Below are 15,861 nucleotides of genomic sequence, written 5' to 3' on the forward strand. Positions count from 1 at the left end.
AAAATACATTCCTATACATCCTACATATTTAAAATAAATATATGTTTTATCTCTTTTTACCAATACATTTATTTCTACACGGAAAACTATTCTAAATAGTAATATTATTTTAAAGAATATTTAACGATTTTCGTTTTCGTTGATCGCGAGGTCACAGTCAAGAAAAAATGTTATTTCTTAAATATCACCTAAATGTTACGTAGAAATAATATATGGAATTAAAATTTCTTACCTTTATAATAACGTGCTGGAATTCTTTTAACAGAAAATACGCTTGTTGGCGCCTGCTTCTTTTAATCCTAACTATGGTACGTAATATAAACGAAGTCATCGTTCTTTATCGTAGTATACGCTACAATTCGTTCATCATTCCATCTCGAAACGAAAAAAGATATTGAGATGCAGTCTTCTCGTAAAAAAGGCCAAATATTTTATCCAATTGGGATATATGCACCTCGTATGAATGGTTACTGGGTTGGAAGGTGCAACCTTTGACTCCGTAGTCTAAAGAATAGAAGGATTCTTCTTGACCTACTTCCTACTCTCTTTTCTGGACCTACGGAATTTAGAAGACTATGAGAAAAAAGAAATCGATTTGATGGAATTTGTCAAAAAAGGAGGAAAGAATATAAATGGTAGAAACGAAGTGAGTAGAAGAGAAGACATAACGGTGCCTTTAAGCATTATTTATTTATTTAGTTTTATAAATATATATATATATAGCGTGACCAGATAAAAAGAGGAGGATTGAACTTAATAAATAAAATTCAAGATTATAACGTTCTGATTTCAGCATTTTTATCATTATTATTATTATTATTATTATTTATTATTATTATTATTTAAAATTTTCTTGTAATGTAAGTAAAGTGCATTAAAATAATTGTTAATTAAACGAAGGAAATGTGTATTGTGGTTTAAAAGCACATAATATATGTCCGATGAACCGTTCTCCTCGAAATTTACCTTCAAACTGGCACGTTGTCATCTATGAAAGTACTTTTATTCAATGTTGTTTATATGACTTTTCATAAAAGTAAATTCTATTTATTACGAATAATACTTTTTGTTATACTTATATGGCCTTCGGAAAGTCAGATAAACAATATTGAATAAAAGAACTTTCATAAAGAATAACGTACCTGTTGCGTATCCTACGCAAACGAGTGAGTAAGTCGAGCGTCGGGACGTGTCGAGACGTGTTGGGACGTGCCGAAGCGCGACGACACCCGCGATAGAGAAGCATCGTAATTCAGCGGTAAAACCAAGGAACGCCAAGATCCCTTTGTAAGGGCTCCTTCGTTCTTCTAGCGCGCGTTCTCCCATCACATCTATTAGGCCTATCATATGCATCGACAGCTACGGTATTTATTTTGTCAGCAATTAGTCCGTGCATTGCATCGCCTTTTCCTATAAAGCCTGCGATTTTCTCAATCTTCGTTCTATTTTACCGTGAGACCTGCCAGAGATTACATTAAAAAGAACTCTTGCGCAACGATTACATCATCGAAATACTACTAGCGACAAAGGAAAAAGGCAGTCTTACACGTAGTCAGAATTTATTCCGCTTTTTGCATACGCATCTCTTCTTTGCCGATAGGCAAACTAGCTGCAAGGCATTCGTCGTCGTTGTAAGGATTCATCGTGTATATAATTCAACTAGAAATTTTTTGTCGCAAAGCTTTTCCCTGACGAGCAAAATAAAGTGTTCTCTTTAGTACTGGCTGGGCTCAAAAATATAACTAATTTATTTATACTATTCTTATTCCCAACAAATATACAACTCTCGATATTCACACGTGACGGCATTTTCTAATGATAATAAAAAACACTGAAGTCGTTAAAAACACGTCAGTCGTTCAACTGTACCAGTTTAACCGTGGATTTCGAAGAGGACGGTACTTAGATCATATACTTCGAGCTTTTAGACAACAATCGAAGTTTCTTTGGATTGATTAACAATTATTTTAATACTCTAAAGCACTCTACTTATATTACAGGAAAATTTTTTCCTCGAAGTTATCACTGCGCAGGATCATTAAAATAATTATATAAAAAAGAAAAAAAATACTAAAATTAGAACGTTATAATCTTAAATTTTATTTATTAGGTGCATTATTCCTTTGATACACATGTGCAATGTTAGGAATGTGATATAAACCACCTTACTAAAAGTAATTTTATAGAGGATATCATGCTAGTCTAACGAGGAATTTTGAAGAGAACGGTGAACCGAACGTATACACCTACATAATATTTACATACATAATTATTTAAAGTATATCGGATACAGTATTGTTCTTTACTAATATTTTTGATTGCTTAAATATCCTAACCTAGTTATTCATTCAAATTCGAAATTATTTTATATTCAAAGTTTATTAATGAGTATGGATTAAACAAATGTACTATTGTTTAAACATTAGTTGAGTATACTCCACGTACATTACATCGTGTTTAAACAATTCAAATATAATTAATTAAAGCTTACTTGTACGGAGTAGAAAACTTCAATGATAACTTGTCTCGATCTATCCAAATCTAATTGTAAACTATAAAACGCGAGTACTGCTGCGTTAAATTCTATAAATTGTTTAACTATTACTCATTTTTTTCAGTCATTTTAATACATGGTTCTTTTTAAATAATCAAATAAAATGTTTAAATTGTAGATCAACTAATTTGCTAACAGAAAAAATGTCTTTGGTGAGAATTCCTATCATATTTGTATTCATAAATCGCAGTTATAGCTTTCGTTAGAAAATACACTTGTTTCTGGTATAAAAGAAAAGAGGTGAATTGACCACAACGAATATGAAGAAGATAAAAAAGTAAACATAATTATAAGATTAGGTTTTCTATTAATGCTGTATTTCCCCAATGCTTGGAAACCTAAATAAGTAAAAAGTAACATTGCATTAGTATAATATAAAGAAAATCAAATATATGAATGTTGAGTTGCAAATTACTAGAAAATACAAATTGTTTTTAATGTTTTATACACGACCATAAGCTTGTCGTCACACGTATAATAATTCTTTTTTTTTCTTGACAACGTTAGTCAAATACGATGTTGATCATGTGATCAACATATCATTTATAATCATCAGTCAAATTAATTATTCAAATACGAATTTAATATAGAAGTTAATGACCGAGTTTGACAGTCTTTAATAGAAGCTAATATTTCTAAAAAAAATTATTAATTTTATTATAACTACTGACTTATGTTTCGCTTTTCTTTTTTTCTCACAATCTCACAATACTACTCGATACTACAAACTACTTGCTGTACTCACTGTCTAAAATACTCTCGACAAGAACGTTTTATTCTTTCTCTCTAGTTAGTTTTTTAAAAGGATAACTGAAGAACAAAAATAGGAATACTGATTATATTTTAAAAGTTTCGTTAAATAAAGGAACCTATTGTAATGAAAATTTAATATAGTCTTAAAAATATAAAATAATGTATTAGTATTGCTAATACAGTAAGACGAGTCCACTCTAGCTTGTATTCAATACTCTCACGCTTTATATCCCACTCATACTAACGATTTGTCTTACTCGTAACCTAACACATACAAACATATCATATAAATTGTATTTTAATTAAGTAAAGATTTTATTTATATAAATATATCTTTCTAAATAACTATTAACTCTTTCTGTTTATATATTTTATTTTTACATAAGTTGACTATTCAGAAAAAATTATAATGTCTTACAAATAAATACATAAAGAATAGTAGTCTAAATAAATAGTCTAAATAGTATAAATAGTCCAAAAAGAAATATTTAAAATTTTTTGATAACGTGTTGGGATATTGTTTAAGGATAGAAACAGCTTTTTTGGTCAATTTATATTTTATTCACCTTTGTTAATGTAATGTTTAAAAGCGGAACTGCTATTTTCTTGAAAATTTCATAAATATATATATATATATAATTATAATGTAATAATAATATAATATTTATTATATTTATATAATATTTTATAATAGTATATCGTAATTTTACTAATGTGGAATATTTTGTGTTCGTAGAAGATCTTATATTAATGTGATATTTTGATTAGGTAATTATTTTTATGAATTGTTGGAGACGAAAAATTGCCCAGAATTTCGGTTAACTTATCCTTTTTTATTTGTCTATTGTTTTTGTATTTGTAGTCTTTCAAGCTTATTTATTCATTTTCCATAAAAAATAATTCATTTGAGTATGAAATTGCAATTCCTACCATTACATCGAATGATAAGTCAGGATATTTATCTATATAAGTTTTTATATTCTTGTCGTAGATTCCACTACGGAATTTGTAGCGTAATCTTTCATTTAAGTGATCATGATACGTACATTCATAAAGTAATTTCCACAAACAATCAACAAAATGTTCTAATGTTTCATTTTCATATTGTTTACGACACTTGAAACGTTGTCTGTGTGAACGCAATTCAGTTTTATCATACAAACAACGAAGGTAATAGTTTACCATCTGTTCGTATGGAAGCTCAGACAAGTTGACATTAGGGTCACATTCTTTGACTCCAACATGAATATCATTATGAACCATGTTTTTGAATAATTCAACACTTTGTTTGTCTTCTACCCCGATAATATCTATCAAGTATTCAAATTTATTTAACCACTCATAAAAAGCACCTTCCGTAATTTGATTGTAAGTTCCCATCAATGAAACAGTTGGTTTTAGATAAGTCGTTATTTTTTTAAATTGTGTTAATTCAATGGCAAATTCTACCATTTCTTCAAATGAAAAACCATGAAGATTTTTTAAAATAGTTCTTATTTCTTTATCATAGATCCCATTAAGAAATTGTTCGCGTTTAATTTCATTTATTCCTTTTATATGAAAGCAATTTTCAGATAATTTTCGAATAATTTTAGCATAATTTTCAATAGTTTCTCCTGTATATTGTTTACGGTTAGTAAGAAGTGTTTTATTTAAATCGTAGGAACGACCAAAATACTCAAGGTAAAAATTTCTTGCTTCCTCATATGGATAGTTAGATAAATTGAAATGAGGATAGGTCGTTTCTACGGTCAAATGGACATCATTGTCGACCATATTATTGAAAAAATTCTTCATTCCATCATCTGGTATTCTCATTATATTTGCTACATACTCAATTTTAAGTAACCAATCATAAATATTATCTGTATTCTTTGAGTTGTAAATTTTTATCATTGAAAGAGCTGGATTTATATAACGAGCAAGTTCAATATTTTTTGCAAAATTAATGCCCTCTTCATAACGTCCCGAAAAATTAGGAATTTCTTCTAAATATTTTGTTAATTTTATGTAGTGGAATCTATTAATGAATTGTGTAGCTACATTATGTTCTAGTTGATTTCTGTAACAACTATTACTGTACATATCTTGTAAATAAGTAGCATATTTTTCTATCGCTTCTCGTTCGTAATGGGTTCGATCCTGGAAAGGTTTTCTATGCGACAGAACTTCAGGAGAATAATTAAAGTAACAAACGTAATGACTTATTATCTCTTCGTACGACAGTTCGGTGAAGTCGATAGCTGGGTATTTATTCTTGACACGCTCGTGGATATTTTCATGCACCATTTCAATGAATAATTTAGCCATTTCATCGTCTGGTACCATAGTTATATTAGCTATATACTCAAATTTATTCAACCACCACCAAAAAATCTTTTTTTCATTTTCTTCGTTATAATTAATCATTCGAAGAAATTCATTTAAATAAGAAACTAAATGACTATCTTCGCACAAATGATGCTCGATGTTCATTGTATTTTTTTAAAGCAGATAACGCTTAGTATTTTTAATACACGTATATCGATAGTAATATAATTATATTTTATTTTATTTATTTTTGCTATCACCAATAACCTTGATAATACACTTTCCAAAAAATAATTCGAAACACTTTTCTTTTAAGAACACGTGTACCTTTTGTATTTTCTGTTACTTTTTTCTTTACGCTTACGTATAAGTAAAGGATTTTTGTGTTTTAATTTATTTTAAAAATTATTCTTAGAAACCATAAAGTTTACGTTTATAAGCTTCCGAAAATTATACTAATATTAGAACAGTTTAACGTATATGCTTAACGAATGATAGATTTAAATCTTATTGTTTTTAGATAAATGTGGGGAGGGGAATTTTTTCGGCGTCCTACATTAGTCATTGGTAAAGGTAATAATATATCTACCGATTATAAAAATAAACAGTTACTGCTACTCTATAAATTCCAACGGGGATAAGAGAAAACAGGTACATTATCCTCTACTTCGAACGATGTTTTGTATGTACATATTAATTTAAATTTATAATATTGACACATAAATATTCTTAAAATATTTTGATTAGTTTTAAATAATGACTAGCTCCACTTAAATTTTTTACACATAAAAATTATAATTTAAGCCTCCTAAAATAACACTTATAATTATTCCTCACATGAATGTTTAATTCCTTCTCTTTAGTTAATTTTTTGAAAATATATGCGACGAACAAAATATGGAAATTCTGATAATGTTTGTGATAGTTTCGTTAAATAAAGGAACCTATTATAACGAAAATTTAATATAGTCTTAAAAATATAAAATAATGTATTAGAGTATTGCTAATACAGTAAGACGAATTGGCTTTTTGACTACAAAACGCAAAATGAGAAAGTCTATCATTATTCGATATTTTTATTATTGAGCCGGTTTATTGAGCATCTGGATTGCATTCAGTATTAAATATCTTTGTCTCACACATACTAACGTTTTGTCTTACTCGTCGTCAAACACATAAAAACATATCATATAAATTGTATTTTAATTAAGTAAAAATTTTAATTATATATATATATATATATATATATATATCTTTCTAAATGTTTATTATCACTTTCTGTTTATTTATTTTATATTTACAAAAGTTTAATGTCAATAACAAATTTTTATGACTTACATATAAATATATTTCGATAATTTTGTAAAATCTAAAAAGAAACATTTAAAATTTTTCGATAACCTGCTGGAATGTTGTCTAACGATAAAAACAGCTTTTTTGCTCCCTTTAAAAATTTTTACACCTTTTTTATTGTAATGTTTAAAAGCGGAATACATTTTTTCTTGAATATTTCATAGAGTAATTTTATTTATGTTGAATATTTTGTGTTCTTAGAAGATCTTATATTAATGTGATATTTTTGATTAGGTAATTATTTTTATGAATTGTAGAAAACAAAAAATTGCCCAAAATTTCACTTATAAAGGTTAACTTATACTTTTTTGTTTGTCTATTTTTTTAATATCTTCAGTATTTTAAGCATTCTTATGCATTTCGCATGAAAAATAATTCTTTTGAATATTCAATTGCAATTCCTACCATTACAGCGAATGATAAGTCAGGATATTTATCTATATAAGTTTTTATATTCTTGTCGTAGATTCCACTACGGAATTGGTTGCATAATGTTCTAAATGAGCGATTTTCATACTTACAATCAGAATGTATTTTCCACAAACAATTAGCAAAACGTCTTATTGTTTCATTTTCATATTGTTTACGACACATGAAACGTTGTCTGTGTGCATGCAATTCATTTTGATCAATTGATTCAGTTGTATCATATAAACAACGAAGGTAATAGTTTACAAACTGTACGTATGAAAGCTCAGACAAGTTGACACTAGGGTCACATTCTTGGACTTTAACATGAACATCATTATGCACCATGTTTTTGAAGAATTTAAGTGCTTCATTGTCTGGTAAGGTTAGAAGCATTGCTATAAATTCAAATTTATTGAACCACTCATAAAAAGTACCTTCCGTTATTTGATTGTAAGTTCTCGTCAATGAAACAGCTGGTTTTAGATAAGTAATTATATTTTTAAAGCTTCTTAATGCATCTGCGAATTCTACAATTTCTTCGAATGAAAAACCATGAAGACTCTTTAAAATAGTTCTTATTTCCTTGTCATTGATTCCATTAAGAAATTGTTCGAATAATATTTCATTTAGTCGACTTGTATTTGAGCACTTTTCGGATAATTTTAGTAAACTATTAGCATAATCTTTAATCGTTTCATGTTGATATTGTTTACGACAAAAAAGACGGGTTTTATGTAAATCACTATCATCTGAAGGAGCAAAATACTTAAGGAAAAAGTTTCTTGTCTCCTCATATGAAAGTTCAGATAAAGTAGAAAATGGATAGGCCGTTTTTATGCTTGAATGGACATCATTGTCGACCATATTATTGAAAAAATCCTTCATTCTATCGTCTGGTAATTTGATTATATTTGCTACATATTCAAATTTATTTAACCACTCTTGAAAATTTCCTGTATTTTTTGAGTTGTAAATTTGAATCATTGAAAGAGCTGGATTTATATAACAAGCGAGTTCAATAACTTTATAAAATTTATAGGCCGCTGAGTTACGTAACTTTATGTCAGGGATTTCTTCCAAATATTTTGTTATTTTTAATTCTTTAAAATGATGATAGTATTTTCTAGCTATACTTATTTCGAGTAGATTTCTATAAACACCATTATGGTACAAATGTTGTAAATAGGTAGCATATTTTTCTATCGCTTCTCGCTCGTAATAGTTTCGATCCCGGAAAGTTTTTCTATTCGAAAGAATTTCAGAAGAATAATTAAAGTAACAAATGTAATGATATTTTATCTCTTCGTAAGACAGTTCGGTGAAGTCGATAGCTGGGTATTTATTCTTGACACGCTCGTGGATATTTTCATGCACCATTTCAATGAATAATTTAGTCATTTCATCGTCTGGTACCTTAGTTATATTAGCTATATACTCAAATTTATTCAACCACCACCAAAAAATCCTTTTTTTATTTTCTTCGTTATAATAAATCATTCGAGGAAATTCATTTAGATAAGAAATTACTTCTGCATTGTCGCGTAAAAAAGCGTTGGCGTCCATTGTTTTTTTTTAAACTGGATACGCTTTGTATTTTTTATTTTACGTATATCGATAATATTATAAATATTAATTTTTTGATTTTTTTGTTTTCACCAATAACCTTGATAATAGACTTTCCATAAAATAATTTGAAACACTTTCCTTTTAAGAAAACGTGTACGTTTTGTATTTTCTGTTACTTTCTTCTTTACGTTTACGTGTAAGTAAAGGATTTTTGTGTTTTAATTTATATTAAAGATTATTCTTAGAAACCATAAAGTTTACGTGTATAAACTTACGAAAACTATACTAATATAGAACAGTTTAACGTATATGCTTAACGACTAATCGAATTAAATCTTATTACTTTTAGATAAAAGTTGAGAGGGAAATTTATTCGGCGTCCTACATTAGTCATTGGTAAAGATAATAATATATCTACCGATTATCACAATAAACAGTTACTGCTATTTTATGTATTTCAACGATCCTCTACTTCTAACAATGTTTTGAATTTACATATTATTTTAAATTATATTTAAATTTTTTATTATTATGTCTCACACATACTAACGATTTGTTTTACTCGTCTTCACACCTATATATAAATATAATATAAATTTTAATTTTATTTATTAATAATTTTACATATATAAGAATACCTCTTTAAGTTATAATTATCACTTTTTGTTTACATCTCCTTTTTAAAAAAGTTTAATTTCCAGACCAAATTTTTACGTCTTAAATATAATTATATTTCCATAATTGTGTAAGATCAGAATCGAAATATTTAAACTTTCTTTGTAAACGAACGGGAATACTGTTTAAGGATAGAAACGCAGCTTTTTAGCTAACTTCATATTTTTTCACCTTTTTTAATGTAATGTTTAAAGCGGAACATCATATTTCTTAAATATTGTTCTGAGATCAATTTTACTGATGTGGAATACCTTGTTCTCGTAGAAGATCGAATAATTATGCGATAATCTTTAATTAGGTAATTATTTTCGTTAAATAAAAAAAGGACAAAATACTAAACTGTATTACGGTTCGCTTGTTCTGATTTATTTGTTTACCTTTTGAAGTCCTATAAAAAATTTAATCTTTTATATTCCCTTTGCGAGAATTTATTTCATGTTCATAAGCAATAGCCATAATTACCGTTCCATCAAATGATAAATCAGGCATTTTTCTTAAAACATTTCTTATATCTTTATGAAGGATCCCATTGATGAATTTTTCGCATAATTCTTCTTGTAACCTACTTTTGTCATCACACATATTATATATTTTCTGTAAATTATTAGCATACTTAGCTATCGGTTCTTGTTCATATTGTTTTCTACAAATAAAACGCTCTCTGTGAAATTGTAATTTACTGATAATAGGATATAAAGTATTATAGTACTTTATTATCTCGCTGTATGAAAGTTCTGAGATGTTAACATGAGGGAATTTCTTCCTCATATGCTCCCTGACATCATTATTAACCATTGTCAGAAATAATTTACCCATTTTATCATCTGGTACCTCGATCTTGTCTGCTATATACTCAAACTTATTTAACCACGTATGAAAATACATCTCTCCCTCTGGTTTGTAAATATTCATCATCGAAGCAACTTGATTTTGATAATAATATATATGTTCAATTTTGTGTAATGAATTCTCGTTGCTCATTATTCTCCAAGCAGAGTACACTTTTTATTACTTATTGCTCGTAAATAATAAACCTCTTAAAAATTAAGTCTTCGCACTTTTGTTTTGCTTTTATCACACAACGCAATATACTTTTCATGAAGTAATTCAGAAGACTTTTTTATTAAGAGAAAATGTATATATTTTATATTATATGTTATATTTTTTACATATAGATAAAGAAAAGATATAGGTGTTGTAATGTTTATAGAAGATTTTTTCAAAAAATTGTTTAGTTAATTAAAATAAACGTTAAAAATTTCAACAAATATCTAAACGGTTAAACGTATGCTTAAAGACTAACTATTTAAATGTTATTTCTACTAGATAGAAGTGGAAAAGGGAAAATTATTTCACCTCCTAACTTAGTCTTGTGTGTAAAGATAATAATAATAAAACTAGCAATGAAAAGAATAAAATGTTCATAGAATATTACAAATTTCAACGTAGAACAGAATCGACAGTTACATTATCCTCATATTACGATGTTATGATTTTCATTTTCTTCGTCCAATCATTAGTAAATACGGACGTTTTTATCTACCGCTTCTGAGAATACAAGTATTTAAATAATAAATACGTTGAGATACGGTATAAGGTACGTTAGATTTAAATCGTACATAAAAGAAATAGTGACCAGTTTCCTAGAAAGGTAACACTGAGCACCCTCGAGGGTAACCGCGTGCTCAAGCCTATGGCAAAAAAGCATTGACCATGGAAACTAACAACATCCCACCTCTTCAAATAGTTAATAACGGCAGCAGTTACATTATTCGAACAAGAGCTAATACCGAAATAGGTCAACCGTCGATGGAAACAAAACAATCCTCTAACCTTGCTCGTACAGAAAAGAGAATAATCAAAATAGAAAATAGAAACTCGTGCATGGAAATTAAATAGATACAGATTCGGAAGATTCCCAAAACTGAATTCCCGCTGAGTCAACCAAATTACAGGGTTTAGAAAAGCGCAAGATAGATGAATTAAAAAACAACAATAACTACTCTTCCGCACTATTACCAACAAAATGGCTTCCAGACATACCCCTTTGCAACTCTTAGCAATCTCATGAAAACAGTAATAGAACAAAAGCCGAAGAAATTAAAATACACCGAGGAGACCTAATAAAAAATTAAACATAACTAAAATAAAGACAATAGCGACGCTATCTTATTGGAGAAACCGTCTACGTGCTATCATTTTTCACTTACATAACAATTTACCAGATTTCTACAGACAAATATTAAAGATGTATTGATTTAATAGAAAGAAAAAAAAATAATTTTATATATTAAAAGAAATCTATGATATCGATATATTGATATTCTCAAAATTTTTGATTAGTATTGTTTTATCTAACAATATTTTGATAAGTTTTAAATGATGACCAGGAGTTCTTTAATCTTCACTCTTAAAAGTTCTAATTAGGGCCTTTTTCTGTATTACTCATAATCAGATCTTACGCGAATGTGGAATTCTATCCTTCCAGTCAGTTTTTCGAAAGGATGTCTGACAAATTAAAAATAGGAATGCCGATTATTTTGATGGTAGGTTCATTGTAAATAAAAAATGTCTCCTTTCACAGAAATGCAATATATTGTTATAAATAAAATACAAAAACAAATATAATTACAACAAGACTAGAACGGTGTTTGATTACTAAACGTTAACTGCTTCCTTAGATCTTATTTCTTTTATTTGATTTATGGCTCGCAATAAGAAACACTATCGTTATTGAATTGTTTACATTTTCGGGCCGATGTTTCATTCTCGCTTGCGTTCAATATTCTCAAACTCTTTGTCGAACACATACTTAAGATATATCTCGCTCGTCTTCATACATATTACAAACATATCATAAATAAATTGTATGCCTACTTTGTACAAAATTTAAAGAGATAACAATATCTTTGTAAGTAACAATTATCATTTTTTATTTTACATTTCATTTTTACAAAAGATTTGTTTTCAAAACAAATTTTCATGTTCTAAATATAAATATATTTTCCTAATTGTTATATAAGATTGAAAAATAAATCTTTGAACTCTTTCGATAACGCGTAAGAGTACTGTTTAATGATAGACACACAACTTTTTTGCTCCCATCATATTTTTGTTACCTTTGTTAATGTAATGTTTATAAGCGGAACAGCTTTATTTCTTGAATATTTCATAGAGAAATTTTACTAATGTGGAATATCTTATGTTCGTAGAAGATCTTACATTAATGTGATATTTTTCGATTAGGTAATTGTTTTCATGAATTGTAGAAGACAAAAAATTGTTCAAAATTACAGTCCGCTTATCCATTTTCATTTGTCTATAGTTTCAGTATCTGTAGTCTTTTAAGCTTTTTTATTCATTTTCCATAAAAATTAATTCATTTAATATGCAATTGCAAATGCTATCATTAGATTGAATAATATGTCAGGATATTATCTATATAAGTTTTTATTTTCTCGTCGTTGATTCCATTACGGAATTGGTCGCGTAATATTTCATCTAAACGATCTTTATAAATGCAATGATATTGTATTTTCCACAAGCTATTAACAAAATGTTCAATGTTTCATTTTCATATTGTTTACGACACATGAAACGATTTCTGTATAAATACATTGAATTTGATATATATAAATAACAAAGATAAAGGTTTACTATCCTTTCGTATGGAAATTTAAGGAAGTTTACACGAGGGTTACACTCTTGGACAGTAGCATGAACATCACTACGCACCATGTCTATGAAGATTTTAACGATTTTATCACCTAATAACTGAAGAATATCTGCTACGTATTCAAATTTGTTTAAACATTCATAAAATTCTTCTCCATTCATTAGATGGAATGTTTTAACCGTTGAATAAGCTGGCTGTAGATAATAAGTTATTTGTTTAGATTTTGTTAATTCAATGGCGCATTCTAACATATTGTCAAGTGAAAAGTTATGAAGTTTTTTTAAAAATGTTTTCATTTCATTGTCGTATATTCAATTAAGAAATTGTTTACATAGAATTTCATTTTTTTCACTTATATGAAAGCACTTCTTCGATAAACTATTCTTAAACTATTTGCATAATTTTTAATCGTTTCTTCTTTATATTGTTTAAGACACAAAATACGAGTTTTGTGTATATCATTATCGTCGGAAAGAACGAAATACAGAAGGTAAAAATTGATTTTCTCCTCGTATGGAATTTGATTTAAGTTGATATAAGGATAAGCTCTTTTTACTGCCGAGTGAACATCATTGTCGATCATATTATTGAAAAATTGCAACATTCTATTGTCTGATACTTTGGTTATATTTGCTACGTATTCAAATTTATGTAACCACTCTTGAAAATTGTCCGTGTTTTTCGAGTTGTAAATTTGAATCGTTGAAAGAGGTGGATTTATATACCGAGCTAGTTCAATATCTTTTGCAATCTGAACGGCCGCTACGTGAGTTAACGGAAAGCGAGTAATGTTTTCTTAATATATTCCTTTGTCCATGTTGTTTAATTCAAAATAGTATTTTGTAGCTAAGTTATTTTCTAATTCAAATCTATAATTGCTATTATTGTACATACCCTGTAAAATATCAGCATATTTTTTTTATTGCTTCTCGTACGAAACGATTTCGATCCTTGAATGGTTTTCTTTGCGAAAGAATTTCCGGAGAATATTTGAAGTAACAAATGTGATGATTTAATATCTCTTCGTACGACAGTTCGGTGAAGTCGATAGCTGGGTATTTATTCTTGACACGCTCGTGGATATTTTCATGCACATTTTCAATGAATAATTTAGCCATTTTATCGTCTGGTACACAAGTTAAATTTGCCAGATACTCAAATTTATTCAACCACCACCAAAATATCTTTTTTTTCATTTTGTTCGTTATAATAAATCATTCAAAGAAATTCATTTAGATAAGAAATTACTTTTTTATTTTCGCGTAAAACGTCCTGGATGTTCATTGCTTTTTTTAAAACTGAAACCGCTTTGTATTTTTTATTATAAGTATATCGTTCTTTTTTGTTTTTTGTTTGTTTTCACCAATAACCTTGATAATACACTTTCTATAAATTAATTCAAAAACTTTTCTTTAAATAATACGTGTACGTTTTAAATTTTCTGTTACTTTTTTCTTTAAGTTTCTGTATAAGTAAAGGATTTGAGTGTTTTGATTTATATTAAAGATTTTTCTTAGAAACCATTAAGATTACGTGTATAAATGTACAAAAATGATTCTAATATCAGAACAGTTTAACGTATGCTTAACGACTAATCAATTTAAATCTTATTGTTCTTATATAGAAGTGGAGAGGGGATTTTATTCGGCGTCCTACATTAGTCTTTGGTAGAGAAATTGATATATCTACTGATTATCACAATAAACAGTTCTTGCCATATTATAAATTTAAACTGGGATCAGAGTAAACAAATACATTATCCTCTACTTCTAACGATGTTATGAATTTACATATTAATTTAAATTTATAATAATGACACATATAAATATTATTATAATATTTAGATAAGTATTAAATAATGACCAGCTCTGTTTTTACATTTTACACTTAAAAATTATAATTTAGGCCTCCTAAATCATAACTTATAATGACCCTCGACACGAATGTATCAATTCCTTCTCTCTAGTTAGATTTCCGAAAAGATATTTGGCGAACAAGACATAGAAACTTCCGATAATTTTGATGGTAGGTTCATTGTTGATAAAAAATGTTATTTTTTTCACAGAAATGCAATATATTTTGATAAATAAAATACAAAAATAATACTAATACAATAAGACGAGTTCGCTGTTTGACTATTAGATGCTAACTGCTATTTTAGAATTTTTCTTCTTTATACACCGTTTATGTTTCGCTGAAAAAAAGTCTATCGTTATTCGATGTTTACATTATTGAGCTGGTTTTCTTCTTTAACTTTCATTTAATACTCTCACACTCTATGTCCCACACATACTAACGATTCTCCGTACTCGTCTCATCACATATCGCATAAATTTCATAAATAAATTATCTGACTATTTAGTAAAAAATTCAAATAAGTAACAATTATAACTTTTTATTTTCATCTCATTTTTACAAAAGTTTAGCGTTCATAACAAACTTGTATGTTTGAAATATGAATAAGACATTTCGTTAATTTTGTAAAAAATCCTAAAGGAGACATTTAGAATTTCTTTAAAACTTGCAGGAATATTGTTTAAGGATAGAAACACAACTTGTCGAC

The sequence above is a fragment of the Polistes fuscatus genome, unplaced genomic scaffold (genome assembly GCF_010416935.1).
Source record: "Polistes fuscatus isolate 324 unplaced genomic scaffold, CU_Pfus_HIC Scaffold12, whole genome shotgun sequence".
Classification (NCBI taxonomy): domain Eukaryota; kingdom Metazoa; phylum Arthropoda; class Insecta; order Hymenoptera; family Vespidae; genus Polistes; species Polistes fuscatus.